This window comes from Triticum aestivum, chromosome 5B, assembly GCF_018294505.1.
Source record: "Triticum aestivum cultivar Chinese Spring chromosome 5B, IWGSC CS RefSeq v2.1, whole genome shotgun sequence".
Lineage (NCBI taxonomy): Eukaryota > Viridiplantae > Streptophyta > Magnoliopsida > Poales > Poaceae > Triticum > Triticum aestivum.
In genome coordinates, this window is record NC_057807.1 from 466,962,158 (window position 1) to 466,979,265 (window position 17,108).

Below are 17,108 nucleotides of genomic sequence, written 5' to 3' on the forward strand. Positions count from 1 at the left end.
CCTCGGAGCATCCCGAGCCTAATGAAGCAAACTGCAATGACGATGCCTCGACAAGGGAACGGCATCTAAGACGCCGCCATCGTCTGCCATGACCGTAGTCAGCGCGATTTTCATCGGCAGTTGCTCCACCAGACGTGCGCCGCCAGCGCCGCTGATCCCTTCAACCGGAGTAAGCTCCAAAACGATGCCCTGAAGAGGGGTTACGACGCAAAAGCACCACCATCGCTCGATCCCAAGGAGATCTAGGGTTTCCCCTGGAGTTGCCCGTGCTGTCAAGGACCAGACAAGGGAAGAATCTCTGCGGATCCGCCCAGCTGCCGACGAGCCGCACCCACCATCGTGCCGACGACAATCCAGTGACCAAGGCCCACGCCTGGCCCCAGATCCGGTCGTGCAGCCGCGAACCGATCTGGTCGTGCCGCCGCCGTCCCTGGCGACCGTGACGCACCAGACCATGAAGCCGCCTATCGCGGGGGAAGAGAACCGCCGAAGCGCCACCACCACCCGCCGTGGCGTCCGGCCCGTCGCCACGCTCCGGCCCGAGGGCGCCGGCCTACGCCAGCCCCACACGAGTGGGAGGACCACGAGTCCCCGCCGCCGCCGGTGACGGCAAGGCTTCGCCTAGCCGTGTCCTTGGGCGGCGGCGAGGGAGGACGAGGAGGAGAGGTGGAGTCCAGCGGCGATGGGATCTGGGAGCCTCCCGGCCGCCACGCGGGGGGCGACGCGGTGGACAGTAAAATCCGAAGAAACAATAGGAATAAAATTGTGATTAACATTGATGAATTTTTAACCCACGTGCAAATTTCATGATGGAATGGCACTCACGGAGATCTCAGGAAAAAACAAAACCAGTGCTCTAAAATGCTTCCAACTTTAGTTTTTTAATTCAAAAAAAAATAATAAAACAAAAGAATATTTTGGAAGCATTTTGGAGCATCAATTCTTTTTGAATGATAAACCCCCTTTGTGTGACAAGTTTCCTATGTTATTCAACATATGTAACCATCATGATTGCACAGCCGAGATTGTCTTGCAGCTGATGAGTCTACCTTCTTTAGGGGATTGTCACTTGATTTACACCAACAATGGGAAGGTGTTAAGAATGAGGTGAGGAACCTATCACTAGTAGAAAAGGGGCCAATGGTCCAGGCCGGTCCAGCCCATTAGTCCCGGTTCAACCCAGAACCGGGACCAATGGGGGCATTGGACCCGGTTCGTGAGCCCCGGGGGCCGGCCGGACCACGTGGGCCATTGGTCCCGGTTCGTCTGGACCTTTTGGTCCCGGTTGGTGGGACGAACCGGGACCAATGGTCCTCGCTCCTGGCCCACCATCATTGGTCCCGGTTGGTGGCGTGAACCGGGACCAAAGGCTGCCCTTTAGTCCCGGTTCATGCCACCAACCGGGTCTAAAGGTTTGGTCCCCGTTGCGGTCAGAGTTTAGTCCCACCTCGCCAACCGAAGGGGAATCAGACCGGTTTATAAGCCCCTCCCTCTCTGCCTTGTTGAGCTCCTCTCAAAATGAAAATAGATGCCCTTATACAGGAAATTTAACCTAAATTCATATTGAATTTCTCTGAAGTTAGTAGAAATTTATTATGAATTTAGGTTGAATTTTCTCTATAAGCGCATCTATGCTTATTTCTGAGTAGTTTTTTATATAGTTTTTTTTCTTTTCTGCTATATTTATTTTTTTTCTTTTTATTTCTGAGTTGTAATAAGTCATTAAAAATAAGCATCTATGCTCATTTTTTAGTAAGTTAATCACAACTATTTTTTTTCTATTTATTTCTGAATTGTAATAAGTCATTAAAAATAAGCATCTATGCTCACTTTTTTAGTAAAGTTAATCACAACTATTTTTGCTTCTATTTATTTCTGAGTAGTTTTTTATATATTTTTTCTTTTCTGCTATATTTAATTTTTTCTTTTTATTTCTGAGTTGTAATAAGTCATTAAAAATAAGCATCTATGCTCATTTTTTAGTTAAGTTAATCACAACTATTTTTTCTTCTATTTATTTCTGAATTGTAATAAGTCATTAAAAATAAGCATCTATGCTCACTTTTTTAGTAAAGTTAATCACAACTATTTTTGCTTCTATTTATTTCTGAGTAGTTTTTTTATTTATTTTTTATTTTCTGCTATATTTATTTTTTCTTTTTATTTCTGAGTTGTAATAAGTCATTAAAAATAAGCATCTATGCTCATTTTTTAGTAAAGTTAATCACAACTATTTTTTCTTCTATTTATTTCTGAATTGTAATAAGTCATTAAAAATAAGCATCTATGCTCACTTTTTTTAGTGAAGGTAATCACAACTATTTTTGCTTCTATTTATTTCTGAGTAGTTCTTTATATAGTTTTTTTCTTTTCTGCTATATTTATTTTTTCTTTTTTTTTCTGAGTTGTAATAAGTCATTAGAAATAAGCATCTATGCTCATTTTTTAGTTAAGTTAATCACTACTATTAAAAATAAGTCATTAAAAATAAAAAAGAGGCGCAATGCTCGTTAATTTGCTTCAAGCCTTTCGGAATAGTGTCAACTGCACTGCACATAGCTCTGTGCAGTCTACCCTATTCCTCAAGGCTTGAAACTAACCAACGTGCAGGTGAGCATTGAGCCTCTTCTTCATCGTCTCTGCACTCAGGGCTTATAAACAGCTGCGAGTGCCTCTCGCTTGGCGAGGTGGGACTAAAAAAACAGCTGCAAAAAGAATCAACTAAAAAACAGCTGCAAAAAATAAAAAATTAGACGGGTCCATTGGTACCGGTTGGTGGCCCCAACCGGTACCAATGCCCCTCTTTGGTACCGGTTGGTGCCATCAACCGGTACCAATGCGCCCCTTTTGTCCCGGTTGGAGCCACCAACCGGGACCAAAGGTCTTCGTTTCCCGCCCTTTGGGCTGCCGAAAAGAGGTCTCGGTTGGTGGCTCCAAACCGGGACAAAAGGGGTCATTGGTCCCGATTCGTGCCGCAAACCGGGACCAAAGCCTCTGCTATATAAGTAGCACTGCCGCCCCGCACCGACTTCGATCTCTCCCGACGCTCCGACGCCGTCCCCTGCCGCCACCTCGCCGTCGCCGCCCCGCCCCACCCCGACGCCGTCGTCGCCCGCTCCGACGCCGTCACCCGCCCCGTCACCGACGCGCGTCGTCGCCGCCCCGCCCCGCTGCCGCGCCGTCGCCGCCCGCCCTGCCGCCCTGACGCCGTCGCCGCCCCGCCCCGACGTCGCCGCCCGCCCTGCTGCACCTCGCCGTCGCCGTCGCCGGCCATGAGCAACTTTATTTTATTTTTGTTAGATTGATTCTTTTTAGAATTTTTGTATAGTTCATAGATTTATTTGTTAAATTAGATTTGTAGTAATTTAGATATGTAGTTCATATTGTGTAATTAATTTGTTCATATTATGTTAGATTTTTTTTCTGTTAGTAGATTTTTTGTTAGATTTTTTATGATTTTTGTTAGATTTTGTTAGATTTTTTTAGATTTTTTTGTAGTTCATAGATTTTTTTGTTGGATGTGTAGTAATTTAGATGTGTAGTTCATATATTTTTTTTCATATTGTGTAATTAATTTGTTCATATTGTGTTAGATTTTTTTCTGTTAATAGATTTTTTGGGTGATATTATTGTTGAATATGCATGTTTGTATGTTCATATATATGCAAAGATTGAATATGTCAAATTTTTATGATTTTTTTCTGTTCATAGAATCTTTATGATTTTTTTCTGTTGTAATTTTGTTTATAGAATTTTAATGATTTTTTTGTTCATAGTATTTAGAAAAAGGAAAAAAATAAGAAGAGAAAGTGTTTAATATAATTAGTTAGAAAAATACTAGTTTATTTTTAGTAAGTACAACTTTATTTTATTTATAGTAAGTGCTTCATATATAGTTGAACTAGCTAGTTGATTTAATAAACTACTTTATTTTACTATGTATAGAAGTAGTTTGTTTTAAGTAAGTGCTACTTTATTTATTTATCGTAAGTGTTTAGTAGTTGAACTAGCTAGTTGATTTAATTAATAAAACTACTTTATTTAACTATATATAGAAGTAGTTCCCGCATCGACGTCGGCGATGCCTATCCCGCATCCTCGTCGTCGTCGACTCGGCGGTGGAGGCTTGCTTGATCAGGGCCATGTTCGGGACTGGGCTCCGCCGGGCTGGTATTGGGAGGTGCTACCTTCCGGGGGACGTAGGTTGGTGAGGAGGCAGCCCGTTGTTGACACGATCCTTGTTTGGTGGCGGTCGCGTGGGCCAGTGACGGTGCCGAGGCTTCCGGACACCGCGGAGGTGGTACGTCACCGTGTCAGCGAGGAGGACGAGCACGTCCGTCGCTACATGGTTGCATTGGAGGGCAGGTTCGACAATACCTGGCACGTTCTTCAGGGATCTCACTGGAGCTATGATCCTGTGATGGTTCCTTATCTTTGGGTGTCCACCGCCCGCGTCGATACCCGTCGGGCGCTACGGTTCTAGTTGTATTAGTGATGCTATATTAGTGATAATATTCGACGATGTACGGACACCAAGAGATGATGTACTTTTGCTTATAATTATTGAATGCATGCTAATTTGAATACTACTTTATTTTATGATTTGGTTTTGCTTATTTTATGATTTGGTTTTGCTTATTGAATGCTCATATTGGATAAGTTCTCATTCATTCCCGTGTGCTAGACAATTTGGTGTAATAATGCACTCGGGAATGAAAGGAGGAGCTACGTACATGACCGATAGTCAACCCGTGATTAATAATCTAGTTTAATATTTGAATTATGAACATAGGCCGGAAATGTCGTACTCGGACGACGAAAACCGCCCGGGGGAGTGCGACTGGTGCCACGACGACCGAGGTATCTGCGACAGGTTCATTGAGCTGGACGAAGATCGTTGCTTCAGCATTAAGCTCGAGGAGACCTTTGATGTTCATACGGTACGCAACCGACGACAATAGTTTTTTTTCGTAATTAATCATGACTTCAACTATTTTAATCATGACAATATTTTTCATATTTTCCAATTCGACTAGCTTATCCCATGCTTTGCAAGACGCTATGTCTTGGAGAGGATGGGTTTTGAAGACCATGAAAGTTTCGAAACCAAAAAAATTATCCTAAGTACCAATCATGGTGTGGATTTTCAAGTAAAGTTGTACAATTCTCAGAGCGTAACCCATTTTGGTTGCAAAAATTGAGAAGCACTTTGCAAGATGTATGGTCTTGATGAGGGTATGCTTGTCACCATGGATCTTGGTGATCCTACAATCGAGCAAGAGAGACCTTCGATTTGGGTCCTTGTGGATACACCTCCAATTCTTCCCCCATGTGAGCTTTAACATAGTTATTAAGTAATTTATATTGTTTATTTCAAAATAGTTGACAACTTATCTCCATTGACAGCTTATTTTCATTCTTCAAAGAATGTGCGAAAGATGGTAGACAAAACCTACTACACCGAAGGCTCCGAATTAACTTATTAGGAGAAAAATCATCTGGTCGCATTTTGTACTGATCTTGAAAATTACAATATCTACAATCAAACTCCTCAACATTATGGTCAATACGCACTAGTGCAGAACCGGGCAATAGCACCGGTTCGTAAGGCCCTTTAGTGCCGGTTCCATAACCGGCACTAAAGTGTGGTCACTAAAGCCCCCCCCCCCTTTAGTACCGGTTCAGCACGAACCGGTGCTAAAGGGCAACCACGTGGCACGAGCCAGCTCCGGGGGCCTAGAGCCCTTTAGTACCGGTTGGTAAGACCAACCGGTACTATAAGGTTTGGGGGGTTTTAGTTTTATGATTTCTTTTTCATTTAATTTTGTGTTTCCATTTTAATTCTTTTTCGTTTGCTGGTATTTTACGATACTACACATTGTACACGTTATGCATATATATATATATATATATATAAATAAAATTTCTAGTAGAACCAATCATGCATATATATATCATCAATGTCTCACAAACCATCATATTAATTAATTCACACATACACATATGTATAGCTATATACAATTTCTCCTACATATGCATTGCCTTCGGAGCCAATGGCATTATAGCCTAATTGGTGCCTTCGGAGCATGATGACAATTAGAAGTGGTTTTCATGGGGGCGGTAGCGGGTAATAGTATTCTCCCTTCGGATTTATGACCTGGTCGAGCAAAAATCCCGCTATTTCCTCTTGAAGTGCTTCTACGCGCTCCGTTTCTAGGAGCTTCGCCCGCACCTCTCTGAACTGTTAAGAAGGAGATCAATATGCATGTGTATTAGTTGTGTGACTAGATATCAATAATGGTGTAAAAATTATGAATAGTGTTTTGACAAGCGTACCCATTCCTGTCTTTGAGATCTGCTCCTTTCGGACGCCATCATGCGAATGTTCTCGCAAACGCAGAATGCACACAGATCAGTCCCCTGCGCCTGCTTCAGGGCCTTTACGAGAATGGAATTTGATCAGATAATAATTAATCAAGCATGATAATTAAAGAGATGGCAGCTAGCTAGCTAGCTAGTACTACTTAATTACTTACTTTGGGTCTTCCCCATTTAAGCTTTTCTTTCCATTCGCCGTCCGTGACCCTGATGAACCTTGCCCAAGCCCTGCCCGCCGAAAAGAAAATGAATAAAGGGGTTATTAAATAGTTCATATCATGAAATGACAAACTAAATAGGCCGAGATATATAGTTAATAATGATTGAAATTACCTGTTGACTATCCCAAACAAGATGTTATAGTCAGTTTTTTCTTTGAGTAGTGAGTCCAGTATTTCAACTATTCCAGCGTCAACTTTAATGATACACAAGACCCAGTGATATCTGCATGCACACACGTTTGCATGTCTTAATTAAGCGGGCATATGTAAGCAAAAACGTGTAGCTAGCTAGTAGGCAAAAACAGAGAATTTGTAGTACAAGACAGTGTGACTCACTGGAAGTTGTAAGGAAGTAGTATATCTTCATTGTATTTGAGGCGCTTCAAGAACTCTAGCATGCTGTCCTCTACGGCCTTTCGATGACGTTCATCTAATTTCCAAGTGTATTCATTAACGGTGTTTGGGTCAATGAACCCAATGCCATAGCGTCCACCTTTTCTCATTTCATACATCTTCATCCTGCATATAATACCACAGAAAAGAATATAGTGAGGATAATTACAGGTAATGATTGATCAAAAGGATCACTACAGCTAGCTTGAGACTTAAATTACAGAAAGAAATCACTTACAGACAATAACAACTGACGATAGATTTGTCGAGTGCGTCTTGATTGTATAACTGAAACAGTTCAGAATACTCAACAGACACAGCTTTCTCATGGTAGTAATGATCCTCCTTGACATTCACCATGAGGGACAATCGATCGAAAATCTTGGTAATGTCCATGTACCATTGATGCAATTCATACATTCTCGTTGGGAGGTTCTTGACCTTGTCTGGCTCGACCAAAGGTTGGCCCCGGACATATTTCCGTTTTATTTCATCCTCTCTAAGCACAGGCATGGGCTCGATCTCGAGGAGTTGTCCAACAGTGATTTTGAGAACTTCAGCCTGCATTATATGCTCCTCCGTTATTACCACATTGCCCACCTCAGGAACGTAAACTGTTTGCCCACAATAATATTGGGCGCGCGTACTGTCATGTGTTGTTGGCACAACAAGCGAGGGGATCGATTGCGCCGCCTGTTCTCCCAGCTGGGGAATGGTTTTCCCGCATTTTTTGACAGCTGCTTCTTGTTTGCTCGATCCCGAGCTCGCCTCCTTACGTACACGTGCTCGATTTAACTTCCTAATGTGGCGCTCATAGTCTGTGTCAACAGGCTTGGGAGCTGGTGGTTGAGCCATACGAATGAAGTGGTCAATCGTTTCCTCAGGCACTTTCTCCCTTGCGGCGGTGGCGGTTTCAATGCAAAATGGGCTTCCACCTCGGCCTTCGATATGGCTGTGATTTCCTCCTCGGACCTGTCATAAGCCCTCTGCGGAAGAGGCGTGAGGCTTGGACCATATTTATATCGCTTGCCTCCGCCTGTACTTCCTGTACTACCTCGACTCGTACCGCTACGCACCATAGCTGCGGGGTGTCTCTTCTGTGATTGCTGAGGCGGCGGAGACGGCTGACGGGGCTGAGTTGGACGAGGAGGAGTGGCCGCCTGAAGCTGTGCCGGACTTGGAGGAGGAGTGGCCTGAGGTTGTGCCGGACTTGGAGGAGGAGTGGATGTCTGACGCTGTGGCGGACTTGGAGGAGGAGGAGTGGCCTGACACTTTGCCGGACTTGGAGGAGGAGTGGCCTGACACTTTGCCGGACTTGGTGGACTTGCAGGAGCGGGAGACTGCTGACTCGGTGGCGGACTTCGACGAGGAGTCGGCTGACGCGGTGTCGGTGGCCTTCGAATAGATGATGCAATCCTTTTTCCATAGGATGATACAATGTTTGGCGTCTCCGAGAAAGCGCTCGTCGTCACCTCCAGGATAGTCAAGCTCTAGCTCCGAATATGGGTCCACCACCTCATCAACCAAGACACGAGCATAGCCCGCTGGAATCGGGTTGCAATGGAAGGTTGCCTCGGGGGGATTTGTAAAAGCAATGGCGTCCGCCACCTTCATGGATATGTTCTTCATTTTGACGTGTAGCTCGCAGCTAGTGTTCTCCGTGATGTCATCCACGGGGTATCTACCCAGCATTGCGTCGTCCGGGGCGGAACCCACGCTGCTTCTCGGCATGGATGGGGCGGTGCTATCCAATGCTGGATCATTCCGCTAGCTGCTGCAGCTGCTGAGACCCCCTTTGCTGGGTAAGTGAGTCGATCTGCTCCTGCTGCCGCTGGAATTTGACTACCAATTCCGCTTGACTTGCTTCTAGGCCTTGAAGGCGTTCATAGTCCCGCTTCCTCTGCTCCTCCTCCATCTTCCTCTTCTTCTCCTCCGCAATCTTCTTTCTCGCACGGGTTCTGTAGTCGTTGTTCCAGTCTGAGAACCCCTCATACCACGGAATAGCGCCCTTGCCTCGTGTTCTTCCCGGGTGTTCAGGATTTCCCAGGGCACGCGTAAGCTCGTCGTTCTCTCTGTTGGGCTGGAACACCCCCGATCGTGCCTCTTCTATTGCAACAAGTATCGCATCGTCGGCTCCCTTCAGACTTGCCCTCGTCGAAACATTGCCTGTCTTCGGGTCCAACTCCCCCCCATGCGCATAGAACCAAGTCCTGACCCTGGGGGGCCAGCTCTTAGTAACCGGAGTGGCACCTGCATCCTCCATCTCTTTCTCAGACTTATCCCACTTAGGCATTGCCACCGCATAGCCACCTGGCCCCAGCTTATGGAACTTATCCTTTTTTCGGCATTCTTCTTGTTTATTCTCGACCGTTCCTTAGCTAATTCCGAATCCTTGAATTTCACGAAATCGTCCCAATGAGCACGTTGGTTCTCTAGTGTTCCCTCGAATACTGGAGTCTTCCTTCCTCCCTTGACGTACTTGTCCCATTCACGATTCTTGTGGTTCTTGAATGCAACCGCCATCTTCCTAAGAGCAGCGTCCTTGACTTTCTGCACATCTGCTTCTGTGAAATGATCTGGTAGGGTGAAATGTTCCATGAGAGTATCCCAAAGCAGATCTTTTTGATTCTTGTCGACAAAAGTAACATCTGGACGTGGAGCAGCGTCCTCTTTGCCTTTTTGTCTTTTGTCTTTTGCTGGCTCTCTCCATTCTTGAAGGGAGATCGGGAGTTGGTCCTTCACAAGAACTCCGCACTGACGAATGAACTTGTCCGCAATCTTCTTAGGCGCTAATGGTTCGCCATTAGGTCTGACTGCCTCGATATTGTACTTTACGCCCTCCTTCAACTTTTTGTTCGGGCCTCGTTTCGTCCTTTTGCCTGAAGATTTGCTCGATCCGGATGGCTGAAAGAACAAAGATCGATTCGTTAATATATCTTCAAGTCATTTAAAACATGTGATGATCACCAGATACCTGCTTATATAAATATATATACCTCGCCGGTCTTTGTTGTTTCAGGATCAACATGTTCTTCGTCATCGTCATAATCGTAGTTCATGACTTCATCAATTCGGTCATCGCGATCGAATATCATATCACCCTCTCCGGTGTTGTTTAGAAATTCGGAGCCGTCATAATCTTCTTCATTCTGATCATCATTTGGCCCATGTATCATATCGAACATGGTCTGTTCTCCCTCTCTGTCGGTATTGTCTGCCATAGCTTTTATTTAACTAATTCAAAAGAAATATAAAACAATTTAGTATTCAAATTATATCGTCTCGAATAATAGATATAATCTCGAATACTTTGTCTAGAATAATAGATATAATCTCGAATACATCGTCTCGAATAATATATAATATTGAATAGTACATCACTGGCTAGCTAATTAAAGATCGAATACTACAGAAGAATCTAGGACACTCGCGGTTCCTGCGGCGCGGGCGGTGGACACCCAAAGAGAAGGAACCCTCACAGGATCATAGCTGAAGTGAGATCCCCGAAGATACTGCCAGGTATTGGAGAACCTGCCGCCCTCTAACGCAACCATGTAGCGATGGACGTGCTCGTCCTCCTCCCTGACACGGCGACGTACCACCTCCGGCGGGGCCGGGTCCCTCCGCACCGAAACTGGCCCACGCGAACGCCACCAAACGAGATCAGGGTCGATGACGGGACCCGGGGCCGGGTTCCTCATCAAGCGGCGCGCCCCTCCAGGCAGCACCTCCCAGTGCCAGCCCGGTGGAGCTCAGTCCCGGACATGGGTCGGCTGGACGTCGTCGCGGACGGGTCGACGGCGAGGATGCGGGCCGGGCATCGTCGAGAACAAATACTAGCTATATGCCCACAAAATGTAACATTTTTTTAATGATTGGATTTTGATAACTAAAATTTCTAACATTTCTATATAACACTAATTATGCTAATCTAAATAATCTAAATAACACTAAAATTTCTAACATTTCTAACATTTCTATATAACACTAATTTCTAACATTTCTATATAACACTAATTTCTAACTGATTAAACACTAATTATATCCATCTAACATGCATTCATACATATATAATAGTGAACTAATTAAACACTAATTAAACATACAAAATACGTGTGTGTGTGTACTAATTAAACACTAATTATCTAAACTAATTAAACATACAAAATAATAATCTAAATAATCTAAACTAATTAAAGACTAATTATCTAAACTAATTAAACATGCTTGTGTGTGTGTGTGTATGGGCTCGGGGAGGGCTCACAGCAGGCGAGGCGACGGCGAGGCGAGGCGACGGCGAGGCGACGGCCGGGGCGGCGACGGGGACGGGGACGGCGCGACGGGGACGGGCCCGGGGCGGCGACGGAGACGAGGGCGGCGACGGGGACGGGGGCGGCGACGGAGACGAGCGGCGACGGAGACGATCGAGGGCGGCAGCGACGGTGACGGAGACAAAAACAGAGGAACGAACAGAGAGGGAAACTGAAATTTTCGTAACCGTTGTATATATAGATGGCACCTTTAGTACCGGTTGGATCCACTAACCCGTACTAAAGGCCTGTTTTGGTCAGGCCAAGCGGCGGGAAGCGACCCCCTTTAGTACCGGTTGGATCCACCAACCGGTACTAAAGGCCTATTTTGGCCAGGCCAAGCGGCGGGAAGCGACCCCCTTTAGTACAGGGTGGTGGCACAAACCGGTACTAAAGGCCCCCCCTTTAGTACCGGTTTGTACCACGACCCGGTACTAAAGGGGGTGCGCTGGCGCAGGTGCGGTGCGACAAGTTTAGTCCCACCTCGCTAGCCGAGGGGCGACCGCACTGGTTTATAAACCCCCGTGCGGTCGCTCTCTCGAGCTCCTCTACAAAGCAGGCTTACTGGGCCTACGTGTTCTTTGCAGCCCTGTGGGCCCACTTGGCCTTTGCGGGCCTGCATCCTGGCCCAACGACAGGTTGGGTTTCTAGTCATATGCAGGCCGCTCTGGCCTAGTAGGCGGGCTTTATTTTATTTTATTTTTTGTTTTATTTATTTTTGTATTGTATTTTTGTGTATTTAGAGTTTCTTTGTGAACATTTTTGTTTTAGGTACAAAAAATTACAAACTTTCTGTTAGTGCCCGTAGTTTTCAAATTTGAATAGTTTAAATTTTGAATTATTTGAAATTAGTGTGAATCACTAGTTTGTGAATAACTTAACTTTAAAAATCAGTAAAGGCATGAAAGAATTTGTTTGCACATAAAATTTCTTCGCGTTTCAAATGCCAAAACACATAACTACCCTAACTATTACAGAGATTCCCCTCTCGGTGCGAAACACAGAAGAAAGTGATGATAGCTAGTGAAGCCGATCACATCCCAGATCTTTGGGTGTGAAACTTTTTCTTCGCGTGTGTCCCTTTGCGCCGTAACCATGGAAAATCTTCATCATTTAACGGGATGCTCGGGTCAATATTCACTGTGAATGGAGCAATTTCATCAAACTTTTCATAATCTTCTAACTTGTCTGTCTTGTCATCCACTCCCATGATGTTTCTATTCCCAGAAAGAACTATGTGCCGCTTTGGCTCATCGTACGATGCATTCGCTTCCTTATCTTTTCTTTTTCTTGGCATGGTACACATGTCCTTCACATAGAAAACCTGTGCCACATCATTGGCTAGGACGAATGGTTCGTCTGCATACGCAAGATTGTTGAGATCCACTGTTGTTATTCCGTACTGCGGGTCTTCCATTACCCCGCCTCGTGTCATATTGACCCTTTGCACCGAAACAAAGGGACCTTTAAACCACGTCGATAGTCAAGTTCCCATATGTCCTGTATATAACCATAATATGTTTCCTTTCCCGTCTTGGTTTTTGCATCAAAGCGGACACCACTGTTTTGGTTGGTGCTCTTCTTATCTTGGGCGATCATGTAAAATGTATTACCATTTATCTCGTACCCTTTGAAAGTCATTATATTCGAAGATGGTAACTGGGACAGCAAGTACAGGTCATCTTCAATAGAGGTGTCATGCATGGTACGTGTCTGCAACCAGCTGGCGAAACTCCTGGTTTGTTCACGTGTAATCCAGTCATCAGACCGCTCCGGGTGTTTGGAGCGTAGCAAATTCTTGTGTTCATCCATATACGGAGCCACCAAGGCGAAATTCTATAGAACTGTGTAGTGTGCTTTAGTGAGAGAATGTCCGTCCATACATATTATTTGTTCCCCTCCTAGCGTGCCTTTTCCATCCAGTCTGACCTTATGCCGCGATTTAGGAACACCAATCGGCTTAAGGTCAAGAATAAAGTCAATATAAAACTCAATGACCTCCTCATTTTGATGGCCCTTGGAGATGCTTCCTTCTGTCCTAGCACGGTTATGAACATATTTCTTTAAGACTCCCATGAACCTCTCAAAGGGGAACATATTGTGTAGAAATACAGGACCCAAAATGTTAATCTCTTCGCACAGGTGAACTAGGACATGTGTCATGATGTTGAAGAAGGATGGTGGGAACACCAACTCGAAACTGACAAGACATTGCACCAAATCATTCTGTAACCTTGGTATGATTTCTGGATCGATTACCTTCTGAGAGATTGCATTGAGAAATGCACATAGCTTCACAATGGCTAATCGAACGTTTTCCGGTAGAAGCCCCCTCAATGCAATCGGAAGCAGTTGCGTCATAATCACGTGGCAGTCATGAGACTTTATGTTCTGGAACTTTTTCTCTGCCATGTTTATTATTCCCTTTATATTCGATGAGAAGCCACACGGTACCTTAATACTGAGCAGGCATTCAAAGAAGATTTCCTTCTCTTCTTTGGTAAGAGCGTAGCTTGCATGACCCTGATATATGCTGTCTTCTCCGTGCATACGTTGCTGGTCCTCCCGTGCCTCAGGTGTATCTTTTGTCTTCCCATACACGCCCAAGAAGCCAAGCAGGGTCACGCAAAGATTCTTCGTCACGTGCATCACATCGATTGCGGAGCGGACCTCTAGGTCTTTCCAATATGGCAGGTCCCAAAATATAGATTTCTTCTTCCACATGGGTGCGCGTCCGTCAGCGTCCTTTGGAACAGGTTGTCCACCAGGACCCTTTCCAAATATCACCTTCAAATCCTTGACCATATCATGTACATCAGCACCAGTACGGTGGCGAGGCTTCGTCCGGTGATCCGCCTCACCTTTGAAATGCTTGCCTTTCTTTCTTACGGGATGCCTGCTCGGAAGAAATCGACGATGTCCCAGGTACACATTCTTCTTACAACTATTCAAATATATACTGTCGGTATCATCCAAACAGTGCGTGCATCCGTGGCATCCCTTGTTTGTCTGTCCTGAAAGGTTACTGAGAGCAGGCCAATCATTGATGGTCACGAACAGCAATGCCTTTAGGTCAAATTCTTCCTGTTTGTGCTCATCCCATGCACGTACACCTGTTCCATTCCATAGTTGTAAGAGTTCTTCAACTAATGGCCTTAGGTACACATCATTGTCGTTGCCGGGTTGTTTAGGGCCTTGGATGAGCACTGGCATCATACTGAACTTCCGCTTCATGCACAACCAAGGAGGAAGATTATACAAACATAGAGTCACAGGCCAGGTGCTATGGTTGCTGCTCTGCTCCCCAAAAGGATTAATGCCATCTGCGCTTAGACCAAACCATACGCTCCTTGCGTCATCTGCAAACTCCTTCCCGTACTTTCTTTCGATTTTTCTCCACTGCGACCCGTCAGCGGGTACTCTCAACTTTCCGTCTTTCTTACGGTCTTCTCTGTGCCATCGCATCGCCTTGGCATGCTCTTTGTTTTGGAACAAACATTTCAACCGTGGTATTATAGGAGAATACCACATCACCTTGGCAGGAATCTTCTTCCTGGGGCGCTCGCCCTCGACATCACGATGCTCATCGGGGCTGATCTTATAGCGCAATGCACCACATACCGGGCAAGCGTTCAAATCCTCGTACTCACCGCGGTAGAGGATGCAATCATTAGGGCATGCATGTATCTTCTGCACCTCTAACCCTAGAGGGCAGACAGCCTTCTTTGCTTCGTACGTACTCTCGGGCAATTCGTTGTCCTTTGGAAGCATATCCTTTATCATTACCAGCAACTTTCCAAATCCCTTGTCAGATACACCATTCTCTGCCTTCCATTGCAGCAATTCCAGTGTGGTGCCCAGCTTTTTCTTGTCACCTACGCAATTCGGGTACAACAATTTTTTTTTGATCCTCTAACATGCGCTGCAACTTCTTCTTCTCCAAATCACTTGCGCAGTTTCTCTTTGCATCGGCAATGGCCCGACCTAGATCATCAACGGGCTCATCTGATGCCTCTTCTTCAGCTTCTTCCCGCATTGACGGCTCAGCTTCTTCCGCGTTACCGGCTCAGCTTCTTCCCCCATTGTTGTATTATCGTATTCAGGGAACCCTTGGCCAGGATAGCTGTCATCGTCCTCTTCTTCTTCATTTTCTTCCATTATAACCCCTCTTTCTCCGTGCTTGGTCCAAACATTATAGTGGGGCATGAAACCGGACTCAAACAGGTGGACGTGAATGGTTCTTGACGTAGAGTAATTGCGACCATTCTTACAGCCAGCACATGGACAAGGCATAAAACCATCCGCTCGCTTGTTTGCCTCAGCCGCAAGCAGAAAAGTATGCACGCCCTCAACGAACTGGGGAGAGCATCGGTCATCGTACATCCATTGCCGGCTCATCTTCATTACACAACACCGAATAGACCAAATTAATACAAGTTCATACATAAAGTTCATACAACACTTAAATGCAACAAACAAGTAACTCTCTAGCTAAAGCATTTAAATGCAACAACAAATGCGATCAAGATCGCAACTAAGGTAACAATTGATCCAATAGCATAATGATACCAAGCCTCACTATCGATGGAATATTTTCTAATCTTTCTAATCTTCAAGCGCATTTTCTCCTTCTTGATCTTGTGATCATCGACGACATCGGCAACATGCAACTCCAATTCCATCTTCTCCCCCTCAATTATTTTCAATTTTTCTTTCAAGTACTCGTTTTCTCTTTCAACTAAATTTAACCTCTCGACAATAGGGTCGGTTGGAATTTCCGGTTCACATACCTCCTAGATAAAAATATCTATGTCAACTTGATGGGCATAATTTGTCATAAACATGAAATGCAACAAATAGTTTTAAAAGAGAATATACCACATCCGAATCATAACAAGGACGAGGGCCGACGGGGACGGATATCAAAACCATGGCACTATGTATAACAAAGAATGTACGGGTAAGATAATTATTATACGAGTAACTATATATCCAAATCACACAAACATCAATTTTTTATATAAAATTTCATGAACAAGAGGCTCACCACAAGGTGGTGCTGGCGACGGGATGATGCGGGCGATCGACGGTGGTTACGACGGAGATTTAGAAGGCACTAAGTAAACCACACCTACATATGCAAACTAAGTGTTATTTTGACCTCAAATTGCATATAAATCAAATACTAGCACATATATATATTTCCTCCCAAATTATTAAACTCACAAATTAATAACTATACAAAGCATTGCAAGAGCTAATCTAGCAATGAGATATGAAAGGACAAAGTTGCTAACCTTTGTGATCACTTGAATGGATGGGGGCCTTCAAATCTTGACAAATTTTAGGCAAAATGTGTAATGAGCTCGAGGGGAGAAGAGGAAGAACAGAGAGGAGAGGAGAGGGGAAAGGGGGAAGAACAGAGCGAGCTGGACGAAGGGTTTATATGCAGGAGGACCTATAGTACCGGTTCGTGGCACGAACCGGTACTAAAGGTGCTGGAGGAGGCCCAGACTGACAACATCCTGCCACCACCCTCATTAGTACCGGTTCGTGGCACGAACCGGTGCTAAAGGTTAGCCACGAACCGGTACTAATGAGAGCGGCCCGGCTAGCCGTTGGAACCGGCACTAATGTATACATTTGTGCCGGCTCTAATACAAATCGGCACTAATGTGCTTCAAGTTTGACCCTTTTTCTACTAGTGACGTGCCACTAGTGCACGTGTTGAACTACGGTAACTACCATGGAGATACCCTGGTAAGATTATTTTTTACTATATTACAACATCTGTGCATCTTTTTGC